Consider the following 21685-nt stretch of genomic DNA (forward strand, 5'->3'; position numbering starts at 1 on the left):
GGGGGGGGGGGGAAAGGCAAGTTTCTACCCTGGCTGGCTGAGGATTGACTACTATCAAGACACATTAAATATATGGACTAGAAATTCATGATTACCTGACTACTTCAGAGGAAACAAATGGTCATTGATGTCCTTTAGCCTGGACAGACAATTAGGGAAAAATTAGCCAAAATGTATACATATGGCCACACTGGATGTCATCTTTGCATTTGGACTGAGAAACCATTTTGGTGGTGGCAAGACGGGTCATCTTTGCATTTGGACTGAGAAACCATTTTGGTGGTGGCAAGACAGCCGGCACAGGTATTGCTTATGATTTCTTGGATTGGGGAAAGAAAACAACCCAAACATAGACCTGTAAGACATGGACTATATGAGAAGAAAAAGATCTCAAGAAAAGAGTAAAAAAATCTGAAAAACAGAACAAAGTCCAATGTTGGCGCTGGCTAAGTAAAAGCTGGGGATTGGATAACAGGAGAAGGAAGAAAGATTCTACACTGACATTTTCTGTGGTGACTGTGTGGATCTTTCACAGGAGGATTGATGAATTGTAAAAACTCAAAAAAAAAAAAAAAAAACCAAAACCTCAAAAAACCCAAAAACCAGTCTGTGTACTGGATTACAGAAGTGTTTCCCCACACTGGTGTCTTACGAGCCTACACATGGTGGGGGCAGTTGACATACAGAAGGACAAAAAGGTGGAGAGAGGACATAGGTATGGATGAAGAAGTAGACTCATAAGGAGCACTGGCAGCCTATACGCCTATTGGAGGAGGGAGTATCAACTGGAACCATATGCCAACAGAAAGCAGGAATTATGAGATAGCAAGGAGGATGAGGTTGCCATTCCAGAACACACATCACTATTTTGGAGGGGATCTGCTGCTAGTGCTTAGACTATAGCCTTTTTAGTATTAATTATTATTATTTCTTGCAGTATTGGGGTTTGAACTCAGGGCCTTGTGCTTGCTAAGTGGACATTCTACCACTTGAGCTACGTCCCTGGTCTTAGACTGACGCCTTTACCTATTTACTATGGAAGGGAATTCAGATTCCTTATAGAAATAGTTGAGTCCAGGTTGGGCTAGAAACCTGGGGCATATTATCCTTCTAGAGAAGCCAAGGGTAATCTTTAAAAGGTGAGAGGAGGCAACTCCCACTGATCAAAGTAGGATACAGGGGATCGAAAAGAGTACTAAATTGACACACAGGAAATGTGTTTACAAAGTAATATATTATGAATTTGCAATGATAGGCAAAAAACAAACAGTCCTTGTTGGTCACTTTTGGAGGTTGTTGGTACAACTCAATATCATGAAAACTTGTTACACAGAAAGGCACTTATGCTGCTTTTCTTGTATGACATGCATTTCAGAATACTCAAATAGTTGATAATAAGCCATACTATATAGAATAATAGCTAGTAAATGCAGACAGAATGACAAAAGTGAAAAAAATCACCGCTTTGTAACCCCTAACAAATGTAAGCACCAGCAGCAACGGGTGCTAAAACTGGTAACAGGTTGATGGAGAACGTCACTGTGGATCAATCAGGCTGATCATAGCTGAATCCACCAATCAATTATGTGCATCCTGATGTGATAAAATTGAACCTGCATTTCACTAAGTCTTTAGGGCTGACGACTCATTTACAGGAAGGATGGAGGAAAAAGGACCATGTTAAACAGCATCATGAAGATGCAGCAGGCCCAATATATAATGTGGAAAGTTTTGCAAGGCAATAATCTGATTTCTTCAACAAACAAATACAATAAAAAGAGGAGGAGGATTTGTAATAGATTAAAAGACACTTAAGGACAGATCAACCAAAAGCAATCGGCCACCTGTTTGTGGACATTTCTGAAATGATTAGGGAAAACTGATCCCTGGACAGGCTTTGCAATTACTATTAAATCTGTTGGATTGTGGTTAAGTTTCTAAAAAGTTATAGTACATATGCTAGAGCTACATGCTAAATATTTATAGGTAACTTTGGTATCTGGTATTTGCTTTAAAATACCCCAGCAAAATAAGAGAAAGGAAATAGGAAGATAAAACAAGAAAGGCTACATACTGATAGTTGTTGAAGGTAGGAAGGGGGCTTACTACACTATTTTCTATCTCTGTGTATGTAAATTTCTGAAATAACTTAAAAAAGAGGATGGAATCTCATAGAAAATAAAAAAAAATGGGCAAGGTAGGAAAAACACACCCCTTATCTATTGAGTTGTTGAGTTCATGTCCACACTTGCCCAGGCCAGGGATTTGCGGAAGGGCAAGCACAGATCACAGGAGGGACTTCAATGTCATTGCCCTCTACAGTGCAGTGTTACTAGGTGCTGGGAATTCATGAGAGAGAGCAGTCTGTGCTGAGCCTACAGTTCCCAAGAGAGGCTCAGGTAGCTTTTTGATGGGTTAGAGAAGATGGAAGTTCCCAGGATCTGCCTGGGAGAGGCAAGCAAGAGGATTCCAGCCAAAGTCTAGTGTCCTCTTTAACCTTGTTCCTAAGAAAAGTCCAAGTCAAGTACCAACAGAGCCATGCCATCTAGAAATCTATAGTGAACAGTTGGCAATATGCCATGACAATCAAGCCTCAAAACTGTAGATGATTGCCATATTTCATGGCCACACACGTCTTTCCTTCAGTGCTCTATCTTCTTACATGTTATTAATGCATTTAAAGAACTATAATAAATCTGGTCTTTGAGAGCGTTTGTTCAAAAGGAGTAACACCATACTTGATACAAAAATGATCTATTGGGACCTATAATATCTCCATGCCAGCTTTTTTCAATTAAATGACCACAACTAGCAAACAACTGTTAACATGGGGACTGTGTGGGATACAAAGATATGCAGTGTCTGCAATGGTGAACCACAAAATGCTTGTAGGAGAGAAAGGGAAAAAGAGTTTCTCATACAAGTTTCTCATAAAAGAGACAAAGAGGTTATTCAGCTTTACAATCCTTTGAGTTCCTACTAGGAATATTCCACCAGTTTCCACAATTGCAGTTAGAGGCTGTCTTGCTGGAGTATCTATGAAATATCCACATTTGCCCCCCACCCCATCAAGAAAATCAGGGACTGTTGCTGCTGCATGCTCAGTAGCTAGAGCAACTTCAAGTTATTCCTTCATCAACTGAAAATGAAACAGAAACTATGCTTAACTGTGGTCTGTAATTCTTCTTGGAGGGCATCCCACATATTCAGATTATATTTACTTTTTGCACAATTAGTCATTGCTTCCTGTCAATCATACTTTCCAAAATGTAGGTCTGATCATTCGGCAGGGTGGGCCATGTGAACTTGAGACTGTCCTGAGTACTCAGGAGGTTGGCCTGCCATACATAGTGCATGCCTTTCCCAGTTACTAAACCGAAACTCAGTATTAGTCTTCACGTCAGCCCCTGGTTTGCAGTGCTGTGGTCCAATCTTAATGTAGAAGTGCTGGATGGAACTCTTAAGTTACCTAGCTCAAGCTTCAGCTTCTTGCAGAGAATCTGATTCAGAAGATCTCACCCGCTGAGAAGTTCTGAAAGCGAGGAAGCATGCTGCTAACGATGCCAAGAGCATCTAGTGCTCCCAGTTTTCAAGTAAGGTTGGATCTTGTTTGTAGCCCTGTACAGGATGGCCCAGGTTGCACTGTGCAATGCAACCAGAATTTCTTTCTCCTATCTAACTATACTTTAGTACTTGTTGACCGAATTTTCCCCCTTCCTTCCACACTGTACTCTCCCCAGCCTCTGTTCTTCTCTTAACTTCTACAAGATTAATGTTTTTAGATTCTTTCTGACTTTTCTTTTCCATGTATTGGTTGACAGACACTTAAGCTCATTTTATTTTGTTTCACAGCTACTGTGAGTAGTGCTGCAAAAGACACAGGTGTACAGATGTCTTTTTGACATAACAATTTCATTTCCTTCGGATATATATTCAGTAGTGGATCGATCATATGACAGTTCTGTTTTTCACGTTTTGAGGACTCCCATACTGTTTTCCCTCATGACTATACTACTTTACAGTCCCATCAACAGTGAATAAGGTTTTCCTATGTGTGAAGGGTTCTCCATATTCTCACCAGCACTTGCTATTTTTTTGTCTTTTTAAATAAATAAACTAATAGGGGTGAGGTGATACCTCATGGTGTTTTTATTTGCATTTTCCTGATGATTAGGGATGCTGAGCTTTTTCTTTCATAAATCTGCTGGCCATTTTTGTGTCTTTTTTATTTTGAAAAGTCTATTGTGCATTTGTAATTGGATTTTTTATTCTTTTTGCTATAGACTTGTTTGAGTTCCTTATTTACTTCCTATCAGGCATGTAGTTTGTAAGTATTTTCTCCCATTGTATAGGTTGTCTCTTCATATTTTTGTTTATTTGCTTCACTGTGCAGAATGTTTTTACTATTTATCTATTTTTGCCTTTTGTTTTTGCTTTTGTTCACTGTACTTTTGGGGTCTTATCCAATAGATCCTTGTCTACTCCAATGTCTCCTATGTTTTTCTCTTGCATTTCATATTTCAGGATCTTACATCTAAGTCTTTAATCCATTTTGAGTAGAGTTTTGTACATAATGAAAAATAGAGGTTAGGTTCATCCTTTATGTGCGGCTGTTCGATTTTTCCAGCACTATTTATCCAAGAGGTTGTCATCTTTCCAATATATGTTCTTAGTACTTTTATTGAAAATCAGCATCTGCACTTTTTTTAAAAAAAGCTCCTCAGTTGATTCTCATCAGCAACCAGAGCTGAGAACCATTGGGGTAAACTGACAAATGTGGTTCTGAAGTGCTTTGCAAAAATAAAAAGTAAATTTGGAATTGGCATATATTTCCCCTGCCTATTGGGTAGTTACAAGGACAATGGCACATTGACTGCTAATATTCAGGCTTAGTTGAATATGGGACCCTTGTGTAAAGCATCTGTCAACATAGATGGGAACGGCTATTCTAACTGGAAATCAGTAATCCAGGTTGATAAATTTGGTTACTTTCTTTTAAAAAAAGAAACCCCAGAGCTACAGTCTCTTTATTCTCTTAATTAGGAACAAAGACCCACAGTCTCATAGTTGGAAGAGGTCTTAAATGCCATCTCTCTATCTCCCCCCCTCCCACTTCCACACAATGCAGAAATCCCTCCAGAGGATCCTCCCAGATGGTCATTCAGCCTTAGTTTGAACAGTTCAATGACAAGAGACCTCACTCTTGTCTCATAAGACAACACATTCCATTGTTGGATCAAGTCTTCTTTATGTGGGCTCAGAATTGGCCTCCCTGTAACTTCTGCTTGTCCTTAGCTCTGCTGTCGTCTGGAATAATGGTATAATCTCTTCTTCTTTTTAATGCGTGTCCTTCAGCACATTATTAAGGTGGAGCACTGACAATGTTCCACTGGAGGAAACACAGGACTCCACAGGAGCCAAGAAACTTGGATTTGAGATGTAGTTTTGCCTCAGACTTCATAATCATAGCAACTAAAGCCTCTCAGGCCTTAATTTTTTTTAAGAATATAAAAATACATGAAAACAAAAACAATAAAAAACTGGCATAATTGTGAACATCAAATTAAAAGTGTAAGTCAAATGCTTTCTAACTGAAAAGTACTCTACAAATATAAGTGGCTGTATCAGTACTTTATAGTATAATATTTTTATATCTGAACAATTCTTTGGTTAGTTGAAACATATATTCTACTTTTGAGGCTAGATATGTTAGTGTTGCTAAGTAAGCATGTTAACAATACAAATGAGCACCCCATGATATCACCTATTACTTCTGTCAGTGATTTAGTGAATCAGTCTTGCAAGATGGCAAAGGCAACAGTATGCTGATGCTGCCTTTGATTGTCGGACAAACCACAAAAACAAAGAGAACAATGGCCTCTGAACCTCTGAGTTAGAAGGCCAGTTTAGGATCTGCCACTTACTATGTAGATGGCCTCCAACAAGTTAGCTGACCTTAGTTTCCCCACATGTAAAAGGAGAGAATGATAATATTAATCTTGTATGTGCTACTATAAGGATAAAATAAAATACTATGTGTTAAGTACCCAGCAGCAAATTTTGTTAATTCAGTTGCAGGGCATTTTCACCATTACTTTTTCTTTTTAAATCAGAGAGAACCATTTGAAAAGTGCTATATTTGCTCTAAAATAAACAGAATTTTAGGTACCTGGACTCCACGTGTATAGAGTTCCAACTCTTATCATCAATTGTCTTTGGGGCCTACATGGTGACTCCCAGACTGGCTTATACAGCCCAGACTGGCCTAGAAGCTTATGATTCTTCTGTTTCAGTCTTCTGAATGTTGAGATTATAGGCATACACCTCCATGTTTGGCTGGACAAGCTTATCTTTACAACCCCCTTTTTCAGTATGATTCTGGGACCTCTAATACTACCAAGTTGAAAAAAAAAAACTTTTAGAGGTAAACTGCTTCATGGGAACAACCCAGTTATTCTGGAATTCAAAAATACTATTGTAAAAACAATGTCTTCAAGTTATAAATGTGTTTGAAAATTGCTCCCGTTAGGAAGATATCCTTGTTTCTAACTTAGTTCTGCTAACCACTTTCCTGTGGTGAGGTAAAAGAATTTGTAAAAACTCAGTAGAAACAGACATTTCATCAAAGAAGAAATACAAATGGCCTATAAACACATGAAAAGATGTTCTGCATCATCACCCATTAGGGAATTACAAATCAAAACCACGATGAGATAATTCCTCACACCCACTCAAACAACTATAATCAAAAAGACAGACAATAACAAGTGTTGGTGAAGATGTAAAGAAAATGGAACCTTTGTACATCGCTGGTGGGAATGTAAAACAGAGCACCCACTTTCCAACACTTGGCAGTTTTCCAAAAGCTAAACATAGTTTCCACATGACTCAGCAATTCTATTTCTAGGCATATGGGAAGGAGAAATGAAAACATATGTTCACACAACAACTCCTATGTGAATGTTCATGTTATTTGTAATGTTCAAAAAGTAGAGACAACGCAAATGTCCATCAATTGATAGGAAAATGAATGAATGAAATTTTCATATCCATACAATGGAATATTATTTGTTGGTAAAAAGATAGGAAGTACAGAAATGGAAATGTGTCACATGGATGAACCTTGGAAACATTTTGCTAAGTGAAAGAAGCCCGACTCAAAAGACCACCTAATATATGATTCTATTTATATGAAATGTCCAGAACAAGCAAATCTATAGACACAGAAAGCAGATTAGTGGTTGTCAGGGGTTGGTGGGAAATAGGGAGTGACTGCTAATGGGTACCAGATTTCTTTTGGGGGTGATGAAAATGTTCTAAAATTATTGTGTTGATGGTTGCACGACTCAGTGAGTATACTAAGAACCACATAAATTGTATACTTTAAGTGGGTGAATTACATGGTATGTAAATCATATCTCAATAAATCTGTTAAAAAACCTCAATAGAAGCACATAATCATTTAAACCATAAAGATCAATTCAAGTTAAATTAAGGTACAAAGAGCATGTGTGTTTGCACAATAGCATTTTATGTGGATAACTGGTTTATATGTTCAATTGCTTTAGACCTAGTTTTGCATTTGGATCATTTTTCAAGGAGCAGCTGAAATTTAAGGAAGTAAATAATAAACAAGACTATGGCAGCACACAAAATATATTTCTTTTATTTTACTACCTAGGATTGACTCAGAGGTATAAAATGCCATTTTAAAAAACGAATGACAAAGTTTGAATGAGAAAATGTATTTCATCGTGGAAGATAAAAGTCTTTCCTTCCCTACAGTGAATACAGGTAATTTCAGAAGCAGCAGCTCCTAATTATTCACTGTTGAAAAGCTAAAAAAAAAGGTTGATATTGAAAACAGTGACCTCCAGTTTGCTCTGTGAATGAAGGCAGACAGAAATTCTCATTTTCCTAGAATCCTGGTTGATAAGTGAGTTGGAAAAAGCATGCATTTCTTCATTACAGTGCAGTAGACTGTTCATTTAAATAACAATAACCTGCATAAAAGTCACAAAAGCATTATCTAGAAATTCTACTGTGTTGAAATGCATTATTAGTGCTAACAATGCCAAATACAGTAAATAAATGACTGTCCCCTTATTTTCAGCATTATTCCTGATTACTTAGCTTTATGAAAGAGTAGCATCATTATTACTGGTGCATTCAACACCTTGGTCAACACCATTCTCTTGGATAACTCTTGAACTGGAAGGGATTTTAAAATAGAATTACATTCTTTTCTACTTTATCCAAGGATACGTGTGTGTGTGTGTGTGTGTGTGTGTGTGCATGTGTGTGTAGTTTCCAATTCAGTGCTTATGCTAGGTCTGTGTAAAGACTAAAATCCCCACTAAAGCACACTTGTAATAGAATTTATTAAAAGTTATAAAATTCACATCAATAGTTTTAACTTTCAATGAGATTTCTTACCAAGAATATAATAATGCTTAGGTTTTTAAAATTCCTTGGGCAAAACTGTGGGCCTTTCTTTTACTTTCTCCTCTTCACTCCTACAACATTCAGTGCTCCATCTAATGCTCCTGGTCAACTTGTTCTGAGAGTTTCAGGTAGGCAGCTAGGTAGTCATGGTCAGGAATGAGGAAATGGCCCAGGCTACAAGATTTCATTCTAAAACGCCCGATTGTCCTATACCCTCCTCATGGAGTGCATGTGCCATACTGAGGTTGGGCATACCTCTTGAGGGAGTAATGACTGACATATTACCTTCCACTGGCAATGCTAAACTGGGTAGGGCGAAGAACCAAATGTTCAGAAATATGCCTTCCCACAGCTGAAAGCCACTGATTGTTGGTAAACTATTTGGGGAGGGTCTCAGGTTCTGCACCATCTAGTAACCCTGCCTTACTGGATAAAGCCCTGAATCCTGACAGCTTCCACAGAGTTGGTGTTTATCCAACTGCCAGCTTCATCCTTTGAGGTTTATTATAGTTGGATAGTCAGTGGCTCATACTCAACTACTCTCATCAACCCTCAAGCATACTTTTGTTTTGCTAAGAAGTCACTCTTTGTTCTTGTCCTACTTTTCATGGTTCTTTTCCTGCACATGGGGGAGTATCCTAATCTTAGATGTTGTACCCAAGAACCAAGTAACATCTACAATACCACAACTACTGGTAACAAGAGTGCCTTGAATCTTCCAAGAGTGTGTGTATTTGTGGGTGTGTGTGTTTGGGGTGGGAGGAATAAGAGGGGAGATTAGAAATCCTTTACTCCGGAGTGTCTGGTTTGCTTTATTTTCTGTGTAACCACAGCAACAGGCAACTCAAAGAGGAGGAAAAGATGCCTGAGTACACTCATATCATAAACAACATGGAAGACAAAGAGCATTTGGAGCCAAGTCTTTCAAATCATGGCCTCTAGACATGCAAATAAAAGTACTGGATGAAGACTCTACAAATCAACCAGTAACATCCCAATCCAGTTAGGATTCAGAGCTTACAGTTCCTTAGCAGTGAGTCAATGTCCCCTCAGTGGAACTCCAGATTTTCCACGCAATAGAGCTCAGGGCAGGCAGAGGTGCCAGGGAACTGATATGAAGCTGCATTTAGAAAGCAAGCACAGTTCTCTAATTCTAACCATGTGCTGCGTACAATGGGCTCACAAGATGATAAGGAAACTGCAGCCTCTCCAAGGCACCCAGAGCCCATCCACTGATTCCTACCTGGCCTCTTCTGCTCCAGGAAGGCTAAACAGGTTGCAACTGCTGAGCATAACATATGGTTTTAATGCCACCATGTCTCTCTTCTCTCTTCTTTAGCTAACTCACACTTTTAAAAACTCAAGCCCGGTGCCCCAAATACAGAAATTCCAACAAATCTAAGAATTTCTTGTGTATATTTATGGTTAGGTTATATTGAAATTTTTGTCTAGGACTGTTTCCTCACTAGAATGAATAATGTTGGGAGATTGACACAAATTATTTTTACAGTATCTTTACTGTCTAGGGCCACTATATCACAGTAGCTTGTGCTCAGTGAATGTTGGTGAAATAGAAGTGAACACACCAAGACAAACTGGCTTCACAAGATGAATGGGAGTCATCCTTGTATTTCAAATATTCTTTGCTCTTTCCTGATCTCTACTGGACTCTCTCCAGTCTGTAAACTCTCAGGATTTTTTTCCTGTTACTTCCCTCACCTCAGATCCTCATCAGAAATGTATTTTCTTTCTTGGACCCACCCCTTCTACTTTAGCCTGTACTTACTTCTGCTCCCATTAGAACCCTATCTAGATGGTCTGTTCCCAGATCCCAAGTTCCTGGGGTGATTCACATCCCGACTGCTGAGAATAGCACTGCATATAGGTTTGGTAAAGCAGTGTGTCTTCCCAGTCTCAGTGCACTTACAAACTAGTTACAGACTCCAAAATCTCTTCCCTGGGGTTAGCAGCTCTGCCTCCAACAAGTCAGCAACACACTAGCCTTAGATATGTGCAACAGGTAATATCAAGATGTACTCAAATGATGTAAGGATAACCTGCCAAAGTCCTCAGAAGCTTACTGTGCCCTTGAAGTAGGTCATCCTCAGGAGTTGTAGCTTTTCATCTACCCAGCAGGTGTGTGTCATCAAATAAATATCATAAAATGTCTTCCAGCCAGGAACAAATATCTGGCAAGGAAAAGGAAGTATACATGCTCACTGACTACAATGCCTTATGGAAGGACAGCTCATGAGATAGCTTTTTTTTTTAACGTATGGAAAACAATATTCTTAATGAATAAGACTTCCCACCCCTACAATTTATTGCCCCCCATCTATCCATGTGCCTGATCCTCTCCCATTACATGTGCAACTGCCAAGTCTCATTGAACCCAAATATTTAAAAAATAATTATAAAAAAACATAAGCCTGTGGTTTAACTCTGACTTCAAAGTTATGGATACAACTTAAAAAGGAGAAATATTTGGATTCAAATGTGGATAAGTCTTAGTTTAATTTTGTGCACATAATTTATAAAACCCCAAACCAAAGATAATTCTAAGAGAACCATGAACACAATGCATATCATATGAGATCGAAAAGGATGACTCATAATTATTTCAAGGCAAATTGTGTAGATGACTACAAATTTTTCCTCATGTGAAGGTTATCCAGTAATGTAATGGTGGGTTTTGTTAGATTGGTGTTTTCTGGTCTAACAGTGGTTTTCAGTTACCCAGATCTCATTTTCTTAACTCTGCTGTACTTGAGCACCATCTGAGCTAGTATTTACCGAACTATTTTCTTCATGTCAACTTTACATTGGCCTTTTAAAGAAAAAAATTCAATGCATCCAAAAATACAGGTAAAATATGGGTTTGATAACTTCTTCAATTTGTTCTTTTGGAAAAAAGTCTGGATTAAAGAAAAAGCAACCCAGCTCAAAGAGGCTGATTCTTGTATTTAATAAATATATACGAAGCACCTACCATGTGCCAAGTCTTCTTGTAGATGCTGGACTTATAGCATCAAGGAAAAAAAGCTGCTGCTCTCATGGAGTTCACACTGTACCGGTGAGGTGACCATAGCCAGTAAGGAATTACAGGCTGAGTATCCCCTATCTGATGTGCTTAGGACCCAGAAGTGTTTCTGATTTTGGAATATTTGCACCTCTAATGAGATACCTTTGGAATGGGACCTAAACATGATTTATGTTTCATTTATGTTTTTATCTACAGATAATTTAAAGGTGATTTTATACAATATCTTACACTGTTTTGTGAATAAAGCAAAATTTCATGGTATAGAATTTACTCCTTGTGGTGACAAGTTGACCTTTAAAAAGCTTCGAATTTTGGGGCATGATGTATTTCAGATTTTTCGATTAGGAAGGCTCAGCCTGTAGTATAATTCCAGATAGTGATATGTTATTATAAGGAAAATTGGGGCAGGGAAAGGCAACGAGTGACAAATGAGGAGGGTATTTGAGCAGAGATCCAACCTAGCACAGAAAACAGTGGACTGTTCTAAGCAGAGGCAATGGGCTCAGAGGGTTCATACATATCTGTGCCCAATTCCACCCTTCTTATAAAACCCAGTTATGCCTCAAGATTGCATCTTCCTGTAGTTGACCTTCCCCACATTACTCTCCTAGTGGCTGAGGTTACTGTTTCTCATGGGCTGAGAGTTTTCACTGGTGAACACAATCCTGGAACAAACAGGCCTAGATAGGAAGAATGGGGCTGGGTGCCAAGAGACATGGAGAGCAGCAAGAACCTCTTTTGCTATGTCGCCGACTGTCTTTAGTGGAGTCACCTCTATGTGCCATAAGGAAATGATTTTGTACATTGACCTTGGCATACATATAACACTATATGTAGGACCAATATAGCATTTCCTTCCTACTGATGGAAAGGGAAGCTAGTAAATACATTCCTTCAATTTTTTTTCTTCAAAATTAGATTAAGTCATTGACTGAAACTATCATTGATACTCTAAATAGAACATATGTCTAGAAGCAGAGTCTGGGTTTTAAGCAGACTTACTATTTGACTACATAATTACTTATGTTTTTGGAGAATGTGTGCAGAATCCAGCTGGTGTCAGGTATCAGACAAGACAGCTGTGCTCGTAAAGTTGATGGATAGGTGTAGCTGCAATTCTTGCTTTGAGACTTGAGAGTTGTATGGCTCTGAACAAGTTATGAACTTTTCTAAGCCTCAGTTTCCTTCTCTGGAAAAGGAAATAATAATGCCTTCCTTATGGGTTTGCTCTGAGGGCTAAATGAAACTAAATGAGATGATGATTGCATAGCACTTAGTGAACAAATGCTCTTAAAATAAATGGCAGTTAAGACAACAGCAATCAAGGCTGTGATGGTGATTCAGAAATCACATGCAAGGAGTTTTAGTTTTGAAATTGAGAAGGATGGTCATGGCTTCTAGACTCCTTGAGGGTTAAGTAATAAACAATGATTTTCCAGGAGAATACTAGTACTCTACTGAGGTGGTATATGTGGCACAGTGGTGAGAGAAATACAGGAACAAGGGTGAGAGAAAGGGTCATCAACCTGGACCACAGGCCCATCCTCAAAATCTGGGAGGTTCAGAATGGGATAAGCAGTGGGACTACTCCAGTTAGTCTCAGTAGACATGGAAACACATATGGGGGCTTCTTTAAGCTACGACAGGGGTCTTATATGAGGAATTGCAGATCCTGGAGAAATCAGGAGGCAGTGAGTCATTGGACTCCACCCCCCAGCATTCTGGGGCTTGGTTTAGAGGCCTTCCCTCATTTGCAGCAGCTTTTGCTCCATGTAATTTTAAAGGTACTCAATATCTGACATCCTAAATTTTAAAACAATAATAGGAGAGCACATTCTGACTGTCTGAATCCATTAAATCTGCATATAGCAAAGACATCTTATATAATCAGTCAAAATCCCTTGAGCCCATACCAGTCTCCATTGGCAACAGAAGCAGATAAGGTCACATATCTGGGGAAGGGGGTGGTGTAGAGTCAGGTGCAAGTGGAAAATTGGGATAGGAGCAAGTCTATCCTGATACATGATATTCCTTAATAGGGACTGTGCTGCCTGTCAGGGTAGCTTCCGTAGGAAGAGAAGTGCCTCTTTATATCCCTTCTGCTCTGTATTTTTTTCTATTCTTCCCCCTTTCTTCCCCTCTGTAGTATACATATAGCTGGATTTATATCATGTGTGTGTTATATAGTAATTTATGTCACTTAGCTGGATTCTATTATTTAGTCCACATACAGTTGTTGAGTCCTACTGTGGGCTAGTAGAAAATAAAATCCTTAGGAAGAAGAGTCCTTCCAGGGATGTTTGGACTTTTGTAACTCATAGTCACAAGCATTTATTGATTATACACAGAAGGCCTCCAACTTCTTTCTGCCTGGGTCTCATAAGAGGAAATGTGCAAGAATAAAATTTTAGGTTACTGTCTGGCCAGCCCAATATTAATATGACACCTATAGCTTTCTGACTGGGAGAGAGAGGGTGAGAAGAATGAAGACATCGAGGCAGGATGTATCTGGGGAAGACAGACCAGTGTAGGTCATGAAGAGAAAAGCAGACTGGGAACAAGAAGATCTAGATTTCATGCCTAATTTCATTACCCATTCAACTATTGAAGGAGTAGTGAGGGGTATGAGATCTCTACCTTAGGCTTATCTTACTGGGCAGCTGTGAGGATCATCAAGCAATGCTTTCAAATGATTTCTACCTCCCTGACTACACCTGTGGAGCATGGATAGTGGATTGCTTAGTATAAAGTGAAACAAGTATTAAAACAGAAATTCATACACAGGCAAATGGTTTGTGGGAAAGACTGAGCTCGTGCCTGCTGTGTTGATTTCTCCCAAGCTGTAGCCTTTATCTGGCTAGAGAGTTCATCTGCTGTTGATATCCCAGGAGACACAGTCTGAGAAAATAAATGACTCAAACAGCATTCATGTTGTTGGCTTATTCTCCTTCTTGTTCCCCACAACATTCAAAGTGGCTTACATGAACACACTCCCATCATGTGTGGAAGGTCACCGGTTTTGGACTTGGCCCTGGTTACAGTAACTTGAAGCTACTAGGCCTAGGTAGCCTAGGCCTAGGTATAGTGAATGTGGGAGTGATTTTACCAATAAGAATTTGCTGCACAGATGTCAGGGTGATTGTTAGTAGTAGAAATGCTTGGCACTTAATGGGTTAAATAAAACATGCTAACAAACACAACTATGAATAAAAGCATGAAGTTCAACCTACATTGACAAGGCCCTCAAACCTTAACAGTAGAAAGATTTCTCTCAATAAGCAAGGCCATGATCTGGTCCTAAAAACAGTACATTTGTTAAACTTAATATGCTCTAAATTACTTCTTGATAAGGGCTCTTCTGCATAATCTGATGATTTGGGATTTCATCAAATTAATGTCACCAGATATGGCTTAAAAATTAGGATAAAATACTTGAAAAGTTTAAAAAATGAAGCTATTCATTAACTTATTGATTTTTTCTACAGATTGGGAGTCTGAATTTAAATGATATCCAAAAATATAACTCAATACACTCAAAAAGAATGAGTTGTGAGTCTTTAAATGGAATGCAGTAGTTTAAAATGCTATTACTATTCAGATTCCCTGAGAACATTAAAACTGCCCATTAAATAAAAATCTAATAATTGGCCCTACTGAACTGTGACATTTTGCAACCTGCAGAGAAATGCAGAAAATTGTGGAAGAAAAGTTCTTTTGAGGCAGAATTTGATTTGCAGTGTAATATCGTTCTAAAAGCCAAGGTTCTCATGCATACAACCACAAAAGAACAACAATGTAGACTGGCTAATGAAGATGAGGAGGACTCTGGAAACCACAGCTGAGGTGTACGACTCATGACTCTCAAAGCTTAGTTATGGTACTGCTCTGGAAAAAAAAATTAGGCAACTGAATGAGCTCAGCTAAAACCCACCTTGAAGCTGCCTTCTCATTGGACGCTGCTTAAAAACATAACCATGCTAGATCATGCCATGCTTTCATACAAGCCACCAAGTTTCCCAACTTACTTTTCAACATAGCTAAGTGAATAAAATGTAAAGGCATCAACTAGGAAGAATCAATGGTTTCAAAGCAGAGGATTAAAAACTCTCACAGGCTCATATTTATTGAATACTTTCTGTATGCATGGGAATGTGTTAAGTGTTTTTCAAGATTCAAATATGAAAGCCAGGGGTGGTGGCTAATGCTTATAATCTCAGCTATGTGGGAGAAGGTATAGGGAGAAGGAATAAGGTCCAAGGCCAGTCCCAGGCAAAAGCAGACTTACCTGAAAAATAACTGAGGCAAAAAATGGGCTGGAAGTGTGGCTCAAGTGGAAGACTGCCTGCCTAGAAAGTGCAAGGCCCTAAGTTGAAGCCATCAAAACCAACCAATCAAACAAAAACCCCTCATATATGAAAGATATGCTCCTGCTCTCAACAGCCTTACTGTATAGTAGGATGAATGAGACAGACTCTAAAAGAACTAAAACATCAGGCATACTAGTTATGTCTGACAGAAACAGTACACTCAAGGCAACATGGACTCTTGTGGAAGGGATGTGGGTGATGGGATCTTTCTTTCCTCTGAGGACTCAGCATGAAGGCATGGAACTGACAGGGAGGCTTCTGATGGGGAACAGAAGGTAGATGTCAAGGTGTGAGTGAGATAAAAGCAATAGGCGTGTTGCTGGTCTGCTCCGGATGCAGGTGAAGAGAGGGAGGGAGATGTGGTATTGGGAGGGTCCTGGGGCCAACAGTATGCCTAACACAGGATACAGCTGTGTCTGAAGACTGATGCTGTTGTCTGCACTAGGAATAATTAAAAAAAAAAAAAAAGAACCTTCATTCAACGTTTTCCTTTCTTTTAAAAATTTGAGACAGGGTCTCACTGTGCAGCCCAGTCTGGCCTTGAACTCATGATCCTCCTGCCTCAGCCTCTGAAGTACCAGGATTACAGAAATGTGTCACCACACCCAGGACCCATATATTTTTTATCTAAAAAAAATATAGGGCTCCAACTTTCTATCTATCTGAAAGACACTATGAAGTGCCTTTCATTGAAACAACAGAAACACACACACGCACACACACAAAAGACAAAAACAAAACAAAACGAAAGTCATTTGGAAGTGGTGACTAAAAGGAAACTAGGGCAGAAAATAATCTGGAATTTAAAGGAAGATGGTGAGTGAGATGAAGAACAATACATGCTAGAATGGGTGGTCGAGTGGGGACCATGACGGAGGTGGGGAAGGGGATGCATTGAGGCCCTCTCATCACCCTTCCCAGCTAAGCCCTAGGAAAACTTCAAAGGTACGAGGGTCTGCAAGCCCATGGATTGGGCAATCACTGACTGCCATGGCAACAGCATGAACTTGCAGCTATGGACTTCTACCCATAAACTAAGAGCGTTCTTTGCATTCTTAGGAGATAAATTTCCTGACAATTAAGCAGCCTTTTAGGAAAATATTTAATGTCAAGGGTGAATGTTCACAGCAAACTGTTAAGTGTGAAATGCTGTAAAATGGAGGCATGTACAACACGAGTCCAGTTTTACATAAATTATGACTAGCATTTATGGGAGCATCTGGTAGTCAGAAACTAGATTGGTGAATGGTAGAAATAGTTGAAAAATGCTCTATCAAAAATGTTTCTTCGATTCTTTCTTGGGATATTTGATGAGACTCTTCTGTCAAAAATACTGCTTAATGCTTTACTTACTATGCAGAACATATCCTTTAGAAATATCTCTGATAAGAAGAATAACTAAAACAAAGAATCTTGTCAAAGATGTAGTTGGAACAGTGTAAAACATTAGAGATAAATGTTTCCACTTTTATCACTTTTAGGAAACAGACTTCTATGCAAGGAATACAGAAGACTTTACTTGAAAAAAACAGAACTATTAACACAAATATCCAAAGCTTACATTAGCTCTTGAAATCAATGTAACTTGTTTACATAAACCTATTACTCCACTTACATAAATATATCCACGTATAAACTATGAACAGGGCACAGCAGTGCATGGTAGAGGTTTTTTTAAATGCAGATGTTTCAGGATCATTTTATATTTAACAAACTCATAGTAATGCAAATACCCTATATGTACCCCACAGGATTATTCTATTTCTCCTGAGATTACATATACTGCATACCTGGCTAGCATATGTGGAAGATGGGCCCATTTAAAGAGAAGCATGTTTAAGTCCTTGAATGTTAACAGGACAGAATTAACTAACAGAGAAAAAAATAAAAGAGAAAAAAATCTGTTTCCGTTAGGAGCGAAGAATGTTATCAACACCAAGAACAGGTGTGAAAAAGTTGGCTATATACTTTAAAAAAAGTATGACCAGGACTGCAGCTGCTAATTTTGGTTTGATGTTTCACAACTGAGGGTAGCAAAAAAGGTAAAAGGCAATTATGTGAACCAAGAAGACCTTTATAGTTTTTAGCTGATCTCAAACAAATAACTCTAGAAGATTCTATTATGTTACAATATATCATCGGCCAAGTAAGGATGATAATTTAAAAATTTTTATTGAAAGTAAGAGTGAATTACAGATAGGTTTCTAAAACTTAAAAGCCAACATTCAATTATTTGTATGCAAAATATGCATAGAAAAGGGAAGACCACACACAAAATAATTAACAATAGTTCAACATAGATAAGGCATAAAAGGAATTTAATTTTATTCTTTATTTCTGAATTTTCAAGATATTCAATAATAAATAAGTGATAGTTTTTAAATGTTTAGATTCTATTATTTTTGGTGGTACTAGTGGTTGAACTCAGGGCTTCCTGTTTTCCAGGCAGGTACGCTACTCCTGGAGCCACTCCACCAGCCCCTTTTGCATGGGCTATTTTTTTGGGATAGGTTCTTGCTTTATGCCCAGGCAGGCCTGGACTGTGATCCTATTCATGTTCCTGCTTAGCTGGGATGGCAGGTGTGTGACAACATGCCAGCTTTTATTGGTGGAGAGGACATCTCCCAAACATTTTGCCCAGGATGGCCATGCTGCAATCCTTCTGATCTCCACTTCCCAAGTAGCTGGGATTATAGGTGTGAGCCTCACATCTGGTAAAAACTTCTATTTTTTTTTAAAAATTAAAAGTACTCTGACAAACTCGCCCTTATTTAAGTATAAGAAATCTTTGTGAGATCTGAAAAAATAAAGTCCTCTGCAGCTAGTTTAAGCCAGTGGGAAAAATACAGCCAACGCTGCCTGAGTGCAAGAGCAAAGCTTCTGTTGCTTTATGGAAATGCCCTTGGGCAGCTTGTGTTTCTGGGGTGAAGAGCAGGCTTGGATTTTAATATATGACAGGGACAGGTGATATTAGGGTATCCTGAAAACATACAGCAGCCCAGGTTTCCTCAGTGCATAAAAGTCACATGCAGTTATGATCCACAGTGGGACAGGCTACAGGTGGTATGATGGGAAGTACTTCAGAGAACTGCATGCTTAAAGCTTCCCGTCAAACTGTTCTGTAAGGACCAATATTGTGCATGTAAGACTGAGCATCAGAAGAGTTTTAGACTTCTTAATTTCTTGGATCCTGGAATATTTGCACACACTTACTGGTTGAGCATCCCTGATCCAAAAATTCAAAATATGAAATGATCCCAAATCTGAAACTTTCTGGACTTTATGCAGGTCTCAAAAGTTTCAGATTTCAGAACATTTTGAGTTTTTGGATTACAGATGCTCAACCTGTAGATCTGTCTCTCTCCTACTTAGTTTAGAGGTAGCTTTCCTTTAATCTAGTCTGTGTGGCAGAATACTAAAGGTACAGAGAATGCAGTAGGTAAGACTTACTAAGAGCTCTGCACCATCTGAAACAGGCATTAACGGTGAGACACAACAGTTATTTAATTAGTGCACATTGATTAACTTAACCCCCTGTAACCACTGTCTTCTGCTGCTGCTAATTTTGTTTTTGAAGTCAAATGAAATACAGTAGCTGAAGAGTAATTAAATGTGTCCAGTCCCTTTACCCCTATGGCTATGATGACTGGGTTGCCCTACACTGCTGAGGTTTTCTGAGAAGATGATGGAAAGGCTTTGAAACAACTCAAAGGCGTGTTCTCAGGAGGTGGTGACTTCACAGCAAAACCTCTAATATGAGTGGGACTACTAGCAGCATTTCCCTAACGATGCATGTGAGAGATGAGTCTAATTTGTAATCATTTTCAAATTTTGCCTACTAAAGTGATGCTGTCCTATTAAAATGCTTATTAAGGAAACAAATCCTAGTCTGTATTTGTGATAGTATGCCTACCATAAAAGTAGTAGATTGAGGTAGTAGTTTTGAAACTTACACACGCACACACACACCCCAAAAACAAAAGAAAAAGGGGAAAATACTTTTTTCCAATCACAATTGCTGATCAGATTAACGTGGAACTGGCTGTCAAGATGAAGTCATGCCTGTTGGAGCTCATCTGTCTCCTGGGCAACCTTTAGGAGGGTGGGCACAGTTTTAGGGCTCATTGGAACACAGTTTGAGAATCACCACTCTGTGCTTCCCTGGGAGGCACTGTGTACTGATTGGCTTATTCCAGGGATTCTGATGCCCTTTAGCAGTTTTGACAACAAGGCTAGAGAGCCAAGAGCTACATTTCCACGACTCTCTTCAAAGCAGGTTTTAGATTGTAGCCCAGTTTCTGCCAAGCAAGTAACTGAAACACTTGGAAGTAGATGTGTACAGAACAGGATGGGCACTTCTGATAAATGCCTGTGTGTGTGTGTGTACATGGTGGCTGCATGTGGCTCCTCTTGGACAGCTCTGGCAGAGATGATACAGTCTAGATCATCCTGCCATGGGCACCATGTAGGGTAGGACTGAGGCAGGAGGTCTGCTGCTTTCATTCACGGCTGTATGGTAGCCAAAAGAACTTCACTGGCCTTTCCAAAGAGTCTGTAAGCTATACCAACAAATCTCTTTGTGCCTAAATGAGCAATAAGATTCTATCCCCCTGAATAAGCACCATGACCATACAGGTTTCAATGGGTTCTAATGAAATGGGTTCTCCCTCATAGGAGGTTTCTTCACCCGACCCCCACCTTTGTGTCCTTACTGAACCCAGCACCGATTTTTGTCATGCAGCTGCTGAACAGTAGTTAAACTACACTACTATAACATGGCATGATGATGGGCTCATTGTAACACCATTCAATGATGCATCTGATAGTGAGACAAGGCCTAGGAAGCGTAGGTAACAAATGTGCAAGGGGCTGACCCATTACAATTTTTGACTATGTTCATTTATGTAGGTAAAGCAAGAGAATTAAAAAGAACAGTTTCAGTTTTTTTATCATTTGGAGAAGACAGAAATAAGTCAAAATAACAAGAAAGAAAAAGAAATAAATTGGATCCATTATTAAAAAATAATATATTGTCACCATGGGGGGTCTCATAAATAAATAGATATTTGATTATTCCCAGGAAATATTGATTTAAAATCTAAATATTTGATTATTCCCAGTAAAAGTTTTTTATTTAGAAAAGACTATTTCAACGAAATTTTCTTTTTCCTATTTCTATTTCCTATTTCCAAACTTTATTTCATTTTCTAAAGGTGATTAGACAAAGGGTCAGATGATAACTTTAAATATTTAAACTGCTCAATGACAGCCAAGTAGCCAGGAATTTCTCTAGTTTATTGTTAAATATGGGTTGCCTTAGAGGTAACCTCAAGTACGTGGTACAGCTTCCTAATGAGTTATTAGTTATGAGACTACGAAGTAGTTCTGAATTTTAAATATGACTGAGGCATAGACTAGGGTGTAATCAATTAAAATGCCATAATTCTGTAGTATCGTGTGGTGCATTACAGAGTCAAGCTATCATATATCAAAAATATATTAACAAACCTAACATATTAATAAAAACCTAAATCTAGCCCTTTAAGACCTCTATGCTAATTGGAAAGAATTTTGACAGAACATCTTGAATAACTCTCATTATCAGTTTTGGCAAGCTATTTCTGAGCTACCTAAATAATGATTACTTGTGCACTGCACAGTACCTCAATCAAAATCTAAGATTTGAAAAATATCATTAGAGAGGATAAGTGAGGCAGCAGTGCAAATGCTGCAACTTGACTTTGAATTTATCTTTGTGATGTAAATAACATGTATGTGGTGTTTCATTTTCCTATATTTTACTTATATGTTATCCACTTAAAATAGATCA

The 21685-nt window shown here is 38.6% G+C and overlaps 1 protein-coding gene across 6 annotated transcripts in view; it reads right to left on the reverse strand.

Moving 5' to 3' along the window:
- Vti1a (vesicle transport through interaction with t-SNAREs 1A) overlaps positions 1–21685 on the reverse strand; it is a 345401-nt gene that overhangs the window by 80511 nt on the left and 243205 nt on the right. For 2 of the 6 annotated variants that reach the window (XR_012449627.1, XM_074078313.1), the window contains one exon: positions 1–21685. This exon is cut by the window's right edge and continues 15392 nt beyond it. The exons of the other annotated variants lie outside the window; for them this stretch is intronic. The gene's annotated coding sequence lies outside the window, so the exon portion shown is untranslated. 6 annotated transcript variants of the gene reach the window in all.

Source organism: Castor canadensis, chromosome 7, assembly GCF_047511655.1.
Source record: "Castor canadensis chromosome 7, mCasCan1.hap1v2, whole genome shotgun sequence".
Lineage (NCBI taxonomy): Eukaryota > Metazoa > Chordata > Mammalia > Rodentia > Castoridae > Castor > Castor canadensis.